Genomic DNA, 15,892 nt, shown 5'->3' with positions numbered 1-15,892 from the left:
TTTTAATATATGTAAAAGTACATTAATACTTCTAGAATTTTTATTTTTTAAAACTCAAAGCAAAAGAAATCAATCAATGTTATTCTTCCCACTTGTATACATTTGAATCTTAATATGCACCTATTTGTATGGAACACATCACTCATTCTGAAAACACTGAGTCCACTAACACATGTTGTGATCATGAAATGGTATTTCTTTAAAACTTTTAAATACATAAGCCTCACTTAATAGAAATATGAAATATTTTGTATGACTTTCTTGTTAATGATGTCAGAAACTATGACTTACATTGACACATGAATGTTTTTCAAAATTAGACTTCTTTCAGTTATCTAATTCATTAATTCCAAATAATTATAATTACATATAGGCTCAGTCAAGGCTGATGGGAGCCCAAGTGAATGAATTATTTCACACTTCCTCAAACTATCATTTTAGTAGCTTTTTGTCCAACATTAATTTAGTGGTATGTAGAGAAGCTAATGTTTTGATAATGAATATTTTAGGCTGAAATTGAATTTTCCTAATTTCTTTCATTAGCCAGGACAATGTTCATTTTCTGATAAGTTTAAGTAAAATAACTGCTACTTTTATATAACTCTTGTACTTGTCTCTAGATTTGTTTGAATTTTTTATTGTTGCTATTTTGAGGAATTAAGGAGGCAAATTTCCAAACCAGAGCACTTTAGAAAATCATTAAAAGACAAAAAGAAAAAGTAAATAAAAAAATAAATCACCAGTTCTAAAGTGCACATAATATTGTGAAATCTTATATAACACCTTGTACTCATCCTAAACTTAAAAAAAAAAAAAAAAAGACAGTTTGAGGCTGGTAGGCTGTGATAATATCTACTTTGACAGAAGTACTCCAAACTTGCAGGTATGTATCCAAGGAATATTTATTTCTACCCTAAAAGGTTTTTCCGGGCATCTATCCAACAGTGAGACAATTTTTTTTCACTGCCACCAGGGTTATCACTGGGGCTCACAAATCCACCTCTCTGGGTGGCCATCATCCCTCCCTTTCTTTTTTAAATTCTTTGTTAGATAGATAGAACAGAGAGAAATCAAGAGGTGTAGGGGGAAGTAGAGAAAGACACACATGGAGGACTGTTTCACCACTCAAAGATCCCCCCCCCCGCCCTCTCCCTCTGCTAACCCTCTACAGGTGGGGAAACAGGGACTTGTACCCAGGTCTTATGCATGTACACTGAATTGGGTGTGCCACCTCCTGGCTCCAGTAGGTGAAATTCTCAAAGTTGCTCTAATTACCCACCCCATGAATTAGAATAGTCTAGTAAGTATCTGCATCATTGCCATATGAGCAATTCTTTTTAGAGCTTTCCAAGTCTGGAGAATTTTGTAAAACAGGTATTCTGTAAACATTTAAAGCACTGGGTTTCTGATCAAGATGATCACCTAGACTTTTATGTAAGGAACACTGCTTGGGTAGTCTGTGCTTTATCTGCCAGTAAGTAATCTTTAGTAAAGCCTGTATTTGATATTAGTTTTTCTCCATATTTGGGATCCAGTTTTTGCAGAAAAGATGCTCCATGATGCAGTGTATTTAATGTGGCACATACATGCTGAAATTGACAGGCACAAACATGTTCACTTTCCTTTTAAAACACTTTTTTCTCTGTCAACTGAATATTTTGACATTAGGCTTCCTTTAAATTCCATGGAAGTACAATAATCCTTTTGGTTTTCAGAGGCTTATCTCTGACCAGAATTCACCAACACCAGTTCTTACTAACATCCAGTTCACTACTCAGAACATTCTACCTGACTCCTACCCCCATTATTCCATTAAAACTGTACCCACCTAACAGCTAACAACCAACCTCCTTGGGACAATTAGAAGTAATCTCTCCAATCTGCACTTTCCCAAATCTCTAGCAACCCTCAGCTCTATAAACAGCTCTCCAGGTCTTTTTTCACTGGCTTCCTCAACAATGCACTCTCCTAGTTTTTCTTCTACCTCTGGAACTAGTAGCTTGAAGTTCCATTTGTGGGCTCATTGGACTGCTTGGCTCAATCCCATATTATCTTGCCTTGTCACTCACTCTAGGTAATTGGATCTGCTCCCATGAATAAGCCACTGTCTCATACACACACACACACACACACACACACACACACACACACTCATACACATACACTCATACACACACACACACACACACCTCTCCAGCCCAGTTTTCTCGTGTGCTCTCCATGTCTGTCTTTTATATACAACCATCTATTGCCACAAGTCCATGTACATGCCATATATGGACAACGAATTCAACAGATCTAAAACTAGCCTGTTTTAATATTTTCCAAATTACTCCTTCTGTCAGTACTGAAGTCGTCATGACTATTGCTAATTAGTAATTTACATCCCAGGTACAAATGGGAGACGGGGCGATGTATATGCTGTTACTTTCCCACCTTGTTTGGAAAAGCTCTGTAGCTTAGACACTAGGGTCTCAGTAAATACCAGTTCCCCTTATCTGTCAGTGTATCACTGGAAACAAGAATGTTAAGATTGCTTTTGAAAATTTTGGCCTTAAATACTTCTGGGCTGAGGAGATAGCATAATGGTTATGCAAAAGACTTTTATGCCTGAGACCCCATGATCCCAGGTTCAGTCAGTCCCTAGTAGCACCACAAGTCAGAGCTGAGCAGTACTCTGGCAAGGAAAAAAGAAAATAAAGGGGAGGAGAGGAGAGGAGAGGGGAGGGGAGGGGAGGGGAGGGGAGGGGAGGGGAGGGGAGGGGAGGGGAGGGGAGAGGAGAAGAGAAGAGAAGAGAAGAGAAGAGAAGAGAAGAGAAGAGAAGAGAAGAGAAGAGAAGAGAAGAGAAGAGAAGAGAAGAGAAGAGAAGAGAAGAGGAAAAAAAGAAAAGGAAAGGAAAAAGAGTGGAGCAGTGCTCTGGTCCTCTGTCTTTCTTTGTATCTCTCGTATCTCTCTCATTAAAATAAAATAACTCCTTTTATAAGGAAAAAAATATGTCCAGGATTGGGGAGATAGCATGATGGTTATACAAAAGACTTTAAAGCCTGAAATCCCAAGATCCCAGGTTCAATCAATAATACCACCATAAGGCAAAATTGAGTAGTGCTCTGGCTAAAAAAAGAGGAAAAAGTCAAGCAGTGCTCTGTTCTCTCTGTCTTTATTTTTCTATCTCTCTCATTAAAACAAAATAATTCCTTTTTAAAAGATTTTATTTATTTATTAATGAGAAACATAGGAGGACAGAGAGAGAGAACCAGACATCACTCTGGTACATGGGCTGCCAGGCACTGAACTCAGGACCTCATGCTTGAGAGTCTGATGTTTTATACACTGCATCACCTCTCGGACCACTGAAATAATTCCTTTTATAAAGGAAATTAATATGTTCAGCATTAGGGAGACAGTATAGTGGTTATGCAAAATATGTTTATACCTGAGGATCTGATGTCCCAAGTTCAACTGACTATACCACCATAAGCCAGAATAGTGCTCTGAAAAGAATAAAAGGAAGGAAGGAAGGAAGGAAGGAAGGAAGGGAAAGGAAGGAAAGGAGGGAGGGAGTGAGGGAGGGAGGAAGGAAGGGAGGGAGGGAGGGAGGAAAGGAGGGAAGGATGGAGGGATAGAGGAAGGAATGGGAGAGGAAATGGAAGAAGGAATGGATGAAGGTAACATTTTCTGGAGACAAAGCTTTTTTCAACAAAGAATGATGAGACCAGCTGAAAATCCACATGCAAAAGAATAAAGTTGAACTCCTACTTCAAACCATTTAGAAAAACTCAATAAAGACCTAAAGTTAAGTGCTAAAACTGTATTACTCTTAAAAGAAAATAGGGGCTAATTTTCATGGCATTATATTTGGAGGTGGTTTCTTAAATATGACACCAAAATACAAACAGGTTCCAGGAGATAGAGCATATGTTCACACGTATCCATAAACTAGGGCAAATATATACCTGAAAGCAGTAGTACACTAGAGTTTGCAGTGAGTACCCCCCAACACTTCATCTCCACTATTCCAACCTTTGGGTCCATGATTACTCAGCAGTTTGTTTGGCTTTATATGTTAACTCTCTTTTTAGCCACCAGGTTCCAGATGCCATCAGGATAACAGCCAGGCTTCCCTGGACTGAAGACCCCACCAATGTGTCCTGGAGCTCTGCTTCCCCAGAGACTCAACCTACTAGGGAAAGAGAGAGGCAGACTGGGAGTATGGATTGACCAGTCAATGCCCATGTTCAGCGGAGAAGCAATTACAGAAGCCAGACCTTCTACCTTCTGCAACTCACAATGACCCTGGGTCCATGCTCCCAGAGGGATAGAGAATAGGAAAGCTATTGGGGAGGGGATGGGATATGGAGATTGGGTGGCGGAAATTGTGTGGAACTGTACCCCCCCATCCTATGATTTTGTTAATGTCTCCTTTCTTAAATAAATAAATAATAATAGTAATAATAAAAATAAATAAATACTATGCAAATAAATAAAATGAATAAAAAAGAAATAGGCAAATATATGCAGAGAAACCAGAATATGCAATATTTCTGGGGAAATGCAAAATAGTGCAATTACTTTTTTAAAAGTCTAGAAGGTTGGAAAACTGGGGAATGTTATGTATGTACAAACTATTGTATATTACTGTCGACTACAAATCATTAATCCCCCAATAAAGTTTTTTTTTAAAGTCTAGAAGGTTTCTCAAAAAATTACAGTTATTTGACCAAATAATTTCATCTGAGGTATATATCCAGGAATAATGAAAATATATATCCACACAAAAATTTGCATTCGTTCATAGTGGCATTATTCATAATAGACAAAAGTGAAGATATGCCAAAATGCCCTGAAGTGAAAAAAATAGATTAATAAAATGCTGTATCCACACACAGAATGTTATTCAGCCAAACAAAGAAATGAATCATTGTCATATGCAACACTGTGGGTGAACGTGAAAACATTTAGCTAAGGAAAACACACACAAAAAAACATCATACGCTGGGGGCTAGGTGATAGCACACCAGCTTAAGCACACATAGTATGAAACCCAAGGACAGGTGCAAGGATCCCACTTCCAGCCCCTAGCTCACCACCTGCAGGGGGGTCACTTCACAAGAGGTGAAGTAGGTCTGCAGGTGTCTTTCTGTCTTCCCCTCCTCAATTTTCCTCTGTCCTATCCAACAACAACAGCAACAACAACAATGGAGAAAAGATGGCCACCAGGAACAGTGGATTCATAATGCAGGCACCGAGCCCTAGCAATTACCCTGTAGGCCAAAAAAAGAAAAACATCAAATGTTATATGATTTCACTAATGTGAAATACACAGCCTAGGCAAGTTCACAATGAGAGAGTGGATTACTGGTTGCCTGGGGTCAGGCTATAGGAGGATGTGGTTGGAGGGCTGCAATTAAAGGATATGGGGTTTCTTTCTGTGGTGATGGAAATGTTCTAAATTCATTGCAAAGATAATTGCACAGATCTCTGAATAAACTACAGAGTTCTATTAAACAACACATTCAAAAATAGTTTATTGAATAGAGACGGGGGGAGACGGAGAGACAGACACCTACAACATACTTCACCACTCACCAAGTTTTCCCCCTATAGGGACTGGGGCCTAAACAAGGGTCCTTGAACATTGTAACATATCCTGTATGTGACTATACATCAATAAAACTGTAACCAGGAAGAGGAAGACATTCCCTCTAGCCAATTCTACCCTGATATAAATATATAAAACATAGGCTCAACAGTTTCAGTCACCTCAATCCAGTCACTTCAGAACACATCATTTGTTTTCTACTACCATAGGTGTTTCAGGGTTTTCTATTATCGCTTTTTATTTAAGCATACCTTGTTTTACTTACTAGATTTCCTCTTCTGTATTTTACTTTCAAAAATGATGAGAGTGACCTTGTTGTGGCGCACCCAGCAGAGTGCACATGTAACAATGTGCAAGGCTCAGACTCAAGCTACGCCCCCACACCTACAAAAGGGAAACTTCACATGTGCTGAAGCCAGATTGCAGATGTCTTTCTTCTTCCTATCCTATTTAGCCTTTTCCCTGTCAATTTCTCTGTGGAAGAAGAAAGGAAGAAAAAGAGAAAGAAAGAGAGAAAGAAAAAAAAAAGAAAATGATGATTTCCAGGAACACTGGAATTGTTGTGCAGGCATCAAGACCCAGTGGAAAATAGTAACAATAAATAAGTAAGTAAATAATTTTTTTAAAGAGTGACCAAGGAGTGGGGGTTGGGAGATGGCTCAAGTGTGAGAGCGAGCGCTCACCTTACCATGCCCGAGGACCTGGGTTTGAGCCCCTGTCACATCAGAACACCTGCATGGATAATTTTCACAAGTGGTGAGGTGACACTGCAGTGTCTTTTTGTCTCTCCCTCCCTCTCATCCTATTAAAAAGTATATATTCCTTGGGAGCAGAGGATTCATGCAGGTGTGGAGCCGAGGGATAACCTGGTGACAAAAGAGGCATCTCAGTAGCAGAGGATAGGACTTGGCATGTATATAATGCTAGGTTTGATCACCAGCACTGCATATACTAGTGCCATACTCTGGTCTCTCTGAATCTCCCTCGTTTCCTGTCTCATAAAATGAATAAATCTTTAAAGGAAACAAAATGAAGGGTCAGAGAGCTCATCCAGGTAGGCACCTGTTTTGCATAGCACCTTACTAAATCTTATAACTGGGCAGCCCGTCACACTAGGCTTTCCTTTTTTTAAAGATTTTATTTATTTATGAGAAAGACAGGAGGACAGAGAAAGAACCAGACATCACTCTGGCACATGTGCTGCTGGGGATTGAACTCGGGACCTCATACTTGAGAGTCCAAAGCTTTATCACTGCGCCACCTCCCGGACCACCACACTAAGCTTTTCTCCCTGAGGTCTTACCTTTCAGGTAACATTAAGGCTGATCTCACAAATAACTAGAATTTCTGGAAAAACCATGGTATCCTAGCTCTGGAAATGTTCAGTTTCTAGATCAGAAAGCATGGAATCTGAAGCCTCTGTTCTGCAATTTACACCCCGCCCTCCATGATGAAGCCAGCAAGACCAATTTCCCCCTTTGAATGACACACAGGAGACTCAACTGAAATTGCTGTTCATCCATTTATCCACCTGCCCCTGGCTTAAGCCTGACTAACCTGACCAGCATCACGCAAAGGCCCAGCTCCAGAGGGACATTTTTCTATCATTGACTCCTGGGTCCCAGTTCCACCTCCTAAGCCTGAGAAACCTAGAAACTGCCTAGAACCTGAATTAATCCTAGCAGATTTAGACATCAGAGTTGGCAGTACCTTCTTTAAGTCACCACTTTAGGGAGCTGGGTGGTAGCGCAGTGGGTTAAGCGCACCTGACGCAAAGCACAAGGACCAGCAGAAGGATCCCGGTTTGAGCCCCCGGCTCCCCACCTGCAGGCAAGTTGCTTCACAGGTGGTGAAGCAGGTCTGCAGGTGTCTATCTTTCTCTCCCCTTCTCTGTCTTCCCCTCCTCTCTCCATTTCTCTCTGTCCTATCCAACAACAACATCAATAACCACAAAGGCAGTAAAAGGGAAAATATTAAAAAAAACTTTTTTTTAAGTCATCACTTTAAACAAAAGAAAAGCAACCACAGTTTACAAGACTTGACTGAAAGTTTACCAGAATCCATCACTCTTTTATATCCCCCTTGAATGGTATAATAGAGGGGTTCTTAAACCCTGCTATATAGACTCATAAAGGATTCTGATTTGACTGGATTTTTTTTTTTTATGAATCCCAGCAGCAATAGTATCTAAAGGCTCCTTGATGCCAATACATTGCCAAGATTAGGAGCCACAGGTCTTGCAACTAAGGAGAAGGGTCTGTGAGAAAAGCACTTACTTTACAAACCTTAGGTCCCAGGTTCAATCCCTAGTACCACATAAGACCAGACCAGTGCTTCCCCCCTTCCCCTCCCCATCTCTGTCTTTCTCTTAAAAAAATAGAACCACTGGCCTAATGTCTACCCCTTTGCAAGACCCTTTTCTAGTTTCTCTGTATTATCACTATGTCATCTAACTGAATATTCACAACAATCCTCATAAGATAGTTATAACTATTACTTTAGAAGCAAGGAAAATGAGTAGCAAAGAAAAATATATACTCCTGGATTTGATTCACGTTAAAAACAGAAGTCACTGCATACCCTCCTCTCCTGGGTCTCCTGAAACAGCTCTCTGAACACAGTCCCTCACTGTCCGACTTAGGAGGACATGCCAGACACAGGTGGCTCAAATTCACTAAGCAAACCATCCACTCACAGATAAACAGCTGACTCCTCCCCCACCACCTCCATCTCATTCCCACCAGCTGACTCTCCTTCTCCATCTCTTCTGAGAGTTAATTTGGTGGGAATCCTACCCCAGCTGAGAAACCTGCCCAGTATCATTTCCATAACTGACAATACCCACCACTGTATCCCTGTAGGGTGTTGTCACCCAGATCTTCTCTCCAGAGGATCTTCTGGGATTTCCTCCTGATCTCTTGTGTTGGGAAGCAAGCAGCAGTAGCCACTGGAAGCCTGAGTCCAGTTGCTGTCTCTCAGCTAGTCTAAAGGAGGATCACTGTTTCCTAGAAGCCAATAAGGAAGTGGTTAACTTTACTGCAGCTCAACTCAGACAAGTCAGGCCCAGCCATCAAGAGAGTTCAAAGAGTCATTCAGAGATCCAGGTGCACCTTGTCCCCAGCAATAATTGAATTATTCCTGACTCTGTGGGCTTTCTAAAATGCATCCTCTCCCCAAGTACCTGGACATGCTCTCGATTATTAGGACAACATGTGACTTCCAGTACAATGCTGACCTGCTGACCTTCACTGGAAATTTAATTAGGTTTAAAGGGACCTAAAACCTTAAAAACTATTCTCCCTTTGGAATATGGGATTCTTGGGTCCCTTCCCTTTTTTAGTCTAGAGTCAAAGGAATGTAAATACACTAACTACCAGGAAGCCAGTCCCAGGCTCTCCATGTCGGTACAAAGTTATTTCTCATCTTTACCAGCTTCTAATAAGTTAGTCTACTGTATTTTTAGGCCAAGTGATTAAGCACTTACTAACCTCCAGTATTTAGAGACTAACAAATTGAACCTGAATCCCAATTCCAGCTGTATTTTTATTTGCATTTATTTTAGTTGCTTTAACGAAAGAGATAGACACAGAAAGACACAGCACTGCTCAGCTCTGGCTTATGGTGGTGCTAGGAATTGAATGTGGGACCTCAGAGCTTGGGGCATGAAAGTCTTTTACATATCAATCATGCTGTCCTCCTACTCCCAACTTATTATGAGCAAGAAAATGAGAGGGAGAGAGAGAGAAAGAAAAAGATCATACTCTGCTCAGCTCTGGTACAAGGTGGTATTGGGGATTAAGCCTGCCATCTCTGAGGGGGGGGGAGGTCTCAGGAATGCAAGCTGCTGTTCTAGAATCCTGACATCCACTTAACACAATTTTTGATATCTGTTTTTATCACCAAGATGAGTATGGAAATCCTAAACAAGACCCTCAACACCTTACCTTTTGCTCTTCTTGTTCTCAGAACTGCAGTGACTCAGCCAAAAGGGAAAAAAAATAAGGTGGGAAGGACCAGATGGCTGCTCATCTAGTAGAGTACATGTTACCAAGTGCAAACACCTGAGTTCAATACCCCAGCCCCCACCTGGGGAAGAGGAGGAGCATCATGAGTGGTGGAACAGTGCCAAAATATGTCTCTCCATCTCAATTTTGTGTCTCTTGGCCTCTATTAAAAAGAAAGAAAAAAGTCAAAAAAAAAAAAAAGGTTTATGGGAAAGGTGGAGTTATGCAAGTACTGTACCCCAGCAATAAACCTTTCATCAATAGTAATAATAATAAAAAATTAAATTTAAAAATAATGCAGGTTAGAGATATATATTAGGGAGCTCTGAACTCTTTCTAGAAATGGCACAAAGATATTTAAATATGTTTGGAAGGTAAAAAGAGTAATTACAACATTTTCCACCAATTCCTTTTTTAAAGAACCTTTCAACTCCACTCACCTGCCTTAAGAGTGTTTTCCATTACTATCCTACAGTCAAAAAAGATAATCATATCCTTTGGGACAAAATGGATGGAACTTGAGGTGAAGTAATTAAAGAGATGAAAGACAACTGCCAGGGTGTTTAACTCATTTGTAGACTAGAGAAGTAATACACGTGAATTTGAAAACGAAAAAATAAAATAAAAGAAGCAAGCTAAATTGTGATATCTATGGTACCCATGGTGGTTGTCTTTGAGAGGTGGGAGAGTGGGGACACCAAAATTTGGTGATGAGTGTGATGTGTAATCTTACAATCTTATAACCCACTAGTAGTCACAAATTTAAAAAATGATAACATATTCAGCAAATTGAGCCAAGGAGTTGATTTAATGGTAAAGCGCATGCCTTGAACGTTTGAGATCCCCAGCACTGATGATAGATAGATAGATAGATAGATAGATAGATAGATAGATAGATAGATAGATAGATAGACAGATAATAGAAAGGAAGAGAGAAAGAAAGAAAAAGATGTAAAGATAGCTCAGCAGGTAGAGTCTTCATTGCCATGTGAACAACAGAGGTGGGAGTATTGGTTCTCTTCCCTCCCCCCAAAAAACACATATATTTGAATGAAAAAAGTAGCCCAGAGCAATGAAATCATGTATGTGAAAGATTCTAGCTTCATCCTCACCCCAAATATATATGTGTATATAAATATGTGCATAAAATAAAGCCTTGCAACTTCTAAATATTATTAGTAACTCATGGTTGCCGATGCACATGTCCATTGGAGAAGCAGTTACAGAAGCCAGAACTCCTACCTTTTGCATCCCATAAAGAATTTTGGTCTATACTCCCAGAGGGGCAGAAATGTTAGGGGAAGATGACCAGAGGACTCTGAAACCCAGTTCCCTCAGGACCTAAAGAGAGAGGAAGAAAAAAGGAAGAATACTCGGAAGTAGTAATAGGTATAGCTTTGACTTAAAATAGAAGAGAGAGCAGGACCATAGAAAAAAAAATGAGAAAATATATACAGACAGTTATAGAAATAATAGTCAACCTTTATCTCTGACCTTGGGAGAACCACGACAGTTTCCAATGGAGGGGATGGGAACACAGAACTCTGGTGGTGGGAACAATGTGAAATTGTTCCCCTGTTATTTTATACTTTTGCAAATCACTAATTAAAAAAAATAAATAACCCATTGGTGTGTTTTCTTCCCAATCGTTTCTATACATCTGTCCACTGAAACAACCTAGAAACAACTGGCAATTCTTAAGAAAAGCAGCTTGTGACCTTCACATACTGTTTTCACAAAAGAAACTAAATCTTAGAAAATTGCTGATTCTAGGTCTGGAGCAGGAAACGCGTAAAACGTGCCTACAACAGCATTTGTCATACCAGATAGCAAAGGAGTGATCAAAAGCTACAGAGCTTTTATCAAAGGATTAAAAAGCCAACGGGGGGGGATATTTTATAGGCAAAAGATGGAAGATTTTGAAAATGACTGTAATAAACGGAAATGCATCAAGTATGTTAAATTCCTTGACATTGTAATTATAGTGTGCAACCAAAATGCATTGATCACCTTTGGAGAATGCTGGTGAAGCAAAGCATTAATCTGCAAACAAGAAATTCAAGGCAAGAATCAGGTAACCTGCCCCTACTATACAAACTAGCTCAGGGTAACAAAATAGTTTTAAAGAAAAAAGCTTCATTTGTATCATTTTATTGGAGACTTAATGGTTTATAACACAGTTGTAGCCACATGGGTACAAGTTCTCATCTCCTGATTGATGTCTGCAAAATACTGTCACCCCCCAGATTAGGGCACTAGGACCCAGATGCCCTCTCCAACCCCTCCCTTCCCCTCTTTCCCCATTTCTTTTGCTTCATTACACTATACCTAGTCCAAGTTTCATTTTATATTTTCTCTTTCTGTACTTGTATCTTAAGTTCCACCTATAACTGATATCATCAGGCTTTTGTCCTCTTTTTGGCTTATCTTACATGATTCCCTCAAGTCCCATCCAAGATGAGGCAAAGGAGATGACCATCATTTTTAACAGCTGAGTACTATTCCACTATGTGTATATATACATGTTTCTTAGCTGTTCATCTGTCATTGGGCATTAGGTTGCTGGAAAAGCTTCTCTTTATAGGAGTTTTCCAGTTTATTAATAATGAATCAGTTATCAAATTCAAATATCATTTTGTAGCCCCAAGGCATTGAGGATGAACTGTGCCTAACAGAAAACTCTTTACTATGTATATCTTGAGAAAATTATTGATTGAAGAAATATAAACAATAACCCTTCAGGAAAAATTGTACTTGAATCAGAACAAATTTCAGTTCTAGAGAGTAACAGGAAACACTGTTAAGAGGCACTGATTACAGATGAAATGACACCTCAGAACTAGTAAATATGTGAGTACTACTATGGGACAAGTGAGTCTACTTTGCCCATACACAAGTTGAAAAGGAGTAGAGGTTAAGCTATTCCATAAGACTGAAGAAACAGAAATACTCCCTTCCACCTTTTATGAAGCCAACATCACCCTGATACCAAAAGCTGATAGGGACAGAACAAAAAAGGAAAACTACAGACCAATATCTCTGATGAACATAGATGCCAAAATATTAAACAAGATCTTGGCCAACCGGATACAGCAACACATCAAAAAGATTGTTCATCATGACCAAGTGGGAATCATCCCAGGAATGCAAGGCTGGTTCAACATCCGTAAGTCAATCAATGTCATTCACCACATCAATAAAAGCAAAGCCAAAAACCACATGATTATCTCAATAGATGCAGAGAAAGCCTTTGACAAAATCCAACACTCATTCATGCTCAAAACTCTACAAAAAATGGGAATAGATGGGAAATTCCTCAAGATAGTGAAGTCTATATAAAGCAAACCTACAGCCAACATCATACTCAATGGACAGAAGCTGAAAGCATTCCCCCTCAGATCGGGGACTAGACAGGGCTGTCCACTGTCACTGTTACTCTTCAACATAGTATTGGAAGTTCTTGCCATAGCAATCAGGCAAGAGAAAGAAATCAAAGGAATACAGATTGGAAGGGAAGAAGTCAAGCTCTCACTATTTGCAGATGATATGATAGTATACATAGAAAGACCTAAAGAATCCAGTAGAAAATTACTGGAAGTTATTAGGCAATATAGCAAGGTATCAGGCTACAAAATCAATGTACAAAAATCAGTGGAATTTCTTTATGCAAACACTAAATCTGAAGAAGAAGACATCCAGAAATCACTCCCATTTACTGTTTCAGCAAAATCAATCAAATACCTAGGAATAAAGTTGACCAAAGAAGTGAAAGACTTGTATGCTGAAAACTATGAGTTGCTACTCAAGGAAATAGAAACTGATACCAAGAAATGGAAAGATATCCCATGCTCATGGACTGGAAGAATAAATATCATCAAAATGAATATTCTCCCCAGAGCCATATACAAATTTAATGCAATACGCATCAAAGTTCCACCAAGCTTCTTTAAGAGAATAGAAAAAACACTACAATCATTTATCTGGAACATGAAAACACCTAGAATTGCCAAAACCATCTTAAGAAAAAGAAACAGAAATGGAGGCATCACACTCCCAGACCTTAAACTATATTATAAAGCCATCATCATAAAAACAGCATGGTACTGGAACAAAAATAGGCACACAGACCAGTGGAACAGAATTGAAAGCCCAGAAGTAAATCCCCACACCTATGGGCATCTAATCTTTGATAAGGGGGCCCAAAGGATTAAATGGAAAAAGGAGGCTCTCTTCAATAAATGGTGCTGGGAAAACTGAGTTGAAACATGCAGAAGAATGAAATTGAACCACTTTATCTCACCAGAAACAAAAATCAACTCCAAATAGATCAAAGACCTAGATGTCAGACCAGAAACAATCAAATACTTAGAGGAAAACATTGGTAAAACACTTTCCCACATACACCTCAAGGACATCTTTGATGAATCAAACCCAATTGCAAGGAAGACTAAAGCAGAAACAAACCAATGGGACTACATCAAATTGAAAAGCTTCTGCACATCCAAAGAAACTATTAAACAAACAGAGAGACCCCTCACAGAATGGGAGAAGATCTTCACATGCCAGACATCAGACAAGAAACTAATCACCAAAATATATAAAGAGCTCAGCAAACTTAGCACCAAAAAAGCAAATGACCCCATCCAAAAATAGGCAGAGGATATGAACAAAACATTCACCTCAGAGGAGATCCAAAAGGCTAACAAACATATGAAAAACTGCTCTAGGTCACTGATTGTCAGAGAAATGCAAATTAAGACAACACTAAGATACCACCTCCCTCCTGTAAGAATGGCATACATCAAAAAGGACAGCAGCAACAAATGCTGGAGAGGATGTGGGGACAGAGGAACCCTTTTACATTGCTGGTGGGAATGTAAATTGGTACAGCCTCTTTGGAGAGTAGTCTGGAGAACTCTCAGAAGGCTAGACATGGACCTTCCATATGATCCAGTCATTCCTCTCCTGGGGTTATACCCCAGGACTCCATAACACCCAACCAAAAAGAGGTGTGTACTCCTATGTTCATAGCAGCACAATTCATAGCTAAAACCTGGAAGCAACCCAGGTGCCCAACAACAGATGAGTGGCTGAGAAAGCTGTGGTATATATACACAATGGAATACTATGCAGCTATCAAAAACAATGAACCCACCTTCTCTGACCCATCTTGGACAGAGCTAGAAGGAATTATGTTAAGTGAACTAAGTCAGAAAAATAAAGATGAGTATGGGATGATCCCACTCATCAACAGAAGCTGACTAAGAATATCTGAAAGGGAAACTAAAAGCAGGACCTGATCAAATTGTAAGTAGGGCACCAAAGTAAAAACCCAGTGGTGAGGGGTAGCCATGCAGCTTCCTGGTCCAGTGGGGGGGTGGGAGTGGGCAGGAGGGATGGGTCACAGTCCTTTGGTGGTGGGAATGGTGTTTATGTACACTCCTAGCAAAATGTAGACATATAAATCAGTAGTTAATTAATATGAGAGGGGGAAAATCAATTGTATGTCTCAAAGTTTCTCAAAACACAAACTGAATATTTTTAATATATAGGCTGTGTATTTGATATGCGGACTCTCTCAAAAGCCTAGACCAAGTAGATTAGAAGCATCCAAAAGCACAGCTATATACAAGATACTGGATACTGTACAGCAAACCATAACAAAGGGACTTTTCAAAGTTAACCCAATTAACAAATAATGTGATGATAACATTAACTATCGATTGTCTTTTTGAACCCTAAGACAGCAGGAATCTCACATCTCCACTATAGCGCCCCTACTTCCCCCAGTCCTGGAACCCTTGGATAGGGCCCACTTTCCCGTATGCATCTCCCAATCCAAACCAAATAATATTGCATCCGCCGATCACAACCTAACCAATGCAATGATTGCCACCTCAATATGCTTCACTTCAGACTGTGTCCAGAGACTTCACGTGTGGAATGACAACACTTCAGCTTCATTACTCGGGTGAGACCTTTCCTTTCATAGTATACTCTAATTTCATCTCAGGTAGTTCACTTTCTAACAAAGTCCCATAACCTAGATATACACCAGTTTCTGTGAGAGAGAGCTTATGTGCACACGTATCCATAAACTACTGCAAAATATATACCTGAAAGCAGAAGTACACTAGAGTTTGCAGTGAGTACCTCCCTAACACTTCCTCTCCACTATTCCAAGCTTGGGATCCATGATTGCTCAACAAATTGGCTTCGTATGTTAACTCTCTTTTCAATCACCAGGTTCCAGATGCCACCAGGATGCTGGCCAGGCTTCCCTGGATT

General features: G+C 39.7%; 1 protein-coding gene across 1 annotated transcript in view; it reads right to left on the bottom strand.

Moving 5' to 3' along the window:
• The window catches only part of CDH17 (cadherin 17), an 84,547-nt gene extending 73,680 nt beyond the window's left edge, over positions 1 to 10,867 (bottom strand). The window contains exon 1 of the mRNA XM_060198981.1: positions 10,847 to 10,867. The gene's annotated coding sequence lies outside the window, so the exon portion shown is untranslated. The remainder of the gene's footprint in view (positions 1 to 10,846) is intronic.
• Positions 10,868 to 15,892: the final 5,025 nt, after the last annotated feature.

This window comes from Erinaceus europaeus, chromosome 1 (assembly GCF_950295315.1).
Source record: "Erinaceus europaeus chromosome 1, mEriEur2.1, whole genome shotgun sequence".
In the NCBI taxonomy this organism is placed as follows: domain Eukaryota; kingdom Metazoa; phylum Chordata; class Mammalia; order Eulipotyphla; family Erinaceidae; genus Erinaceus; species Erinaceus europaeus.
This window is presented reverse-complemented; position numbering and strand designations above follow the sequence as displayed.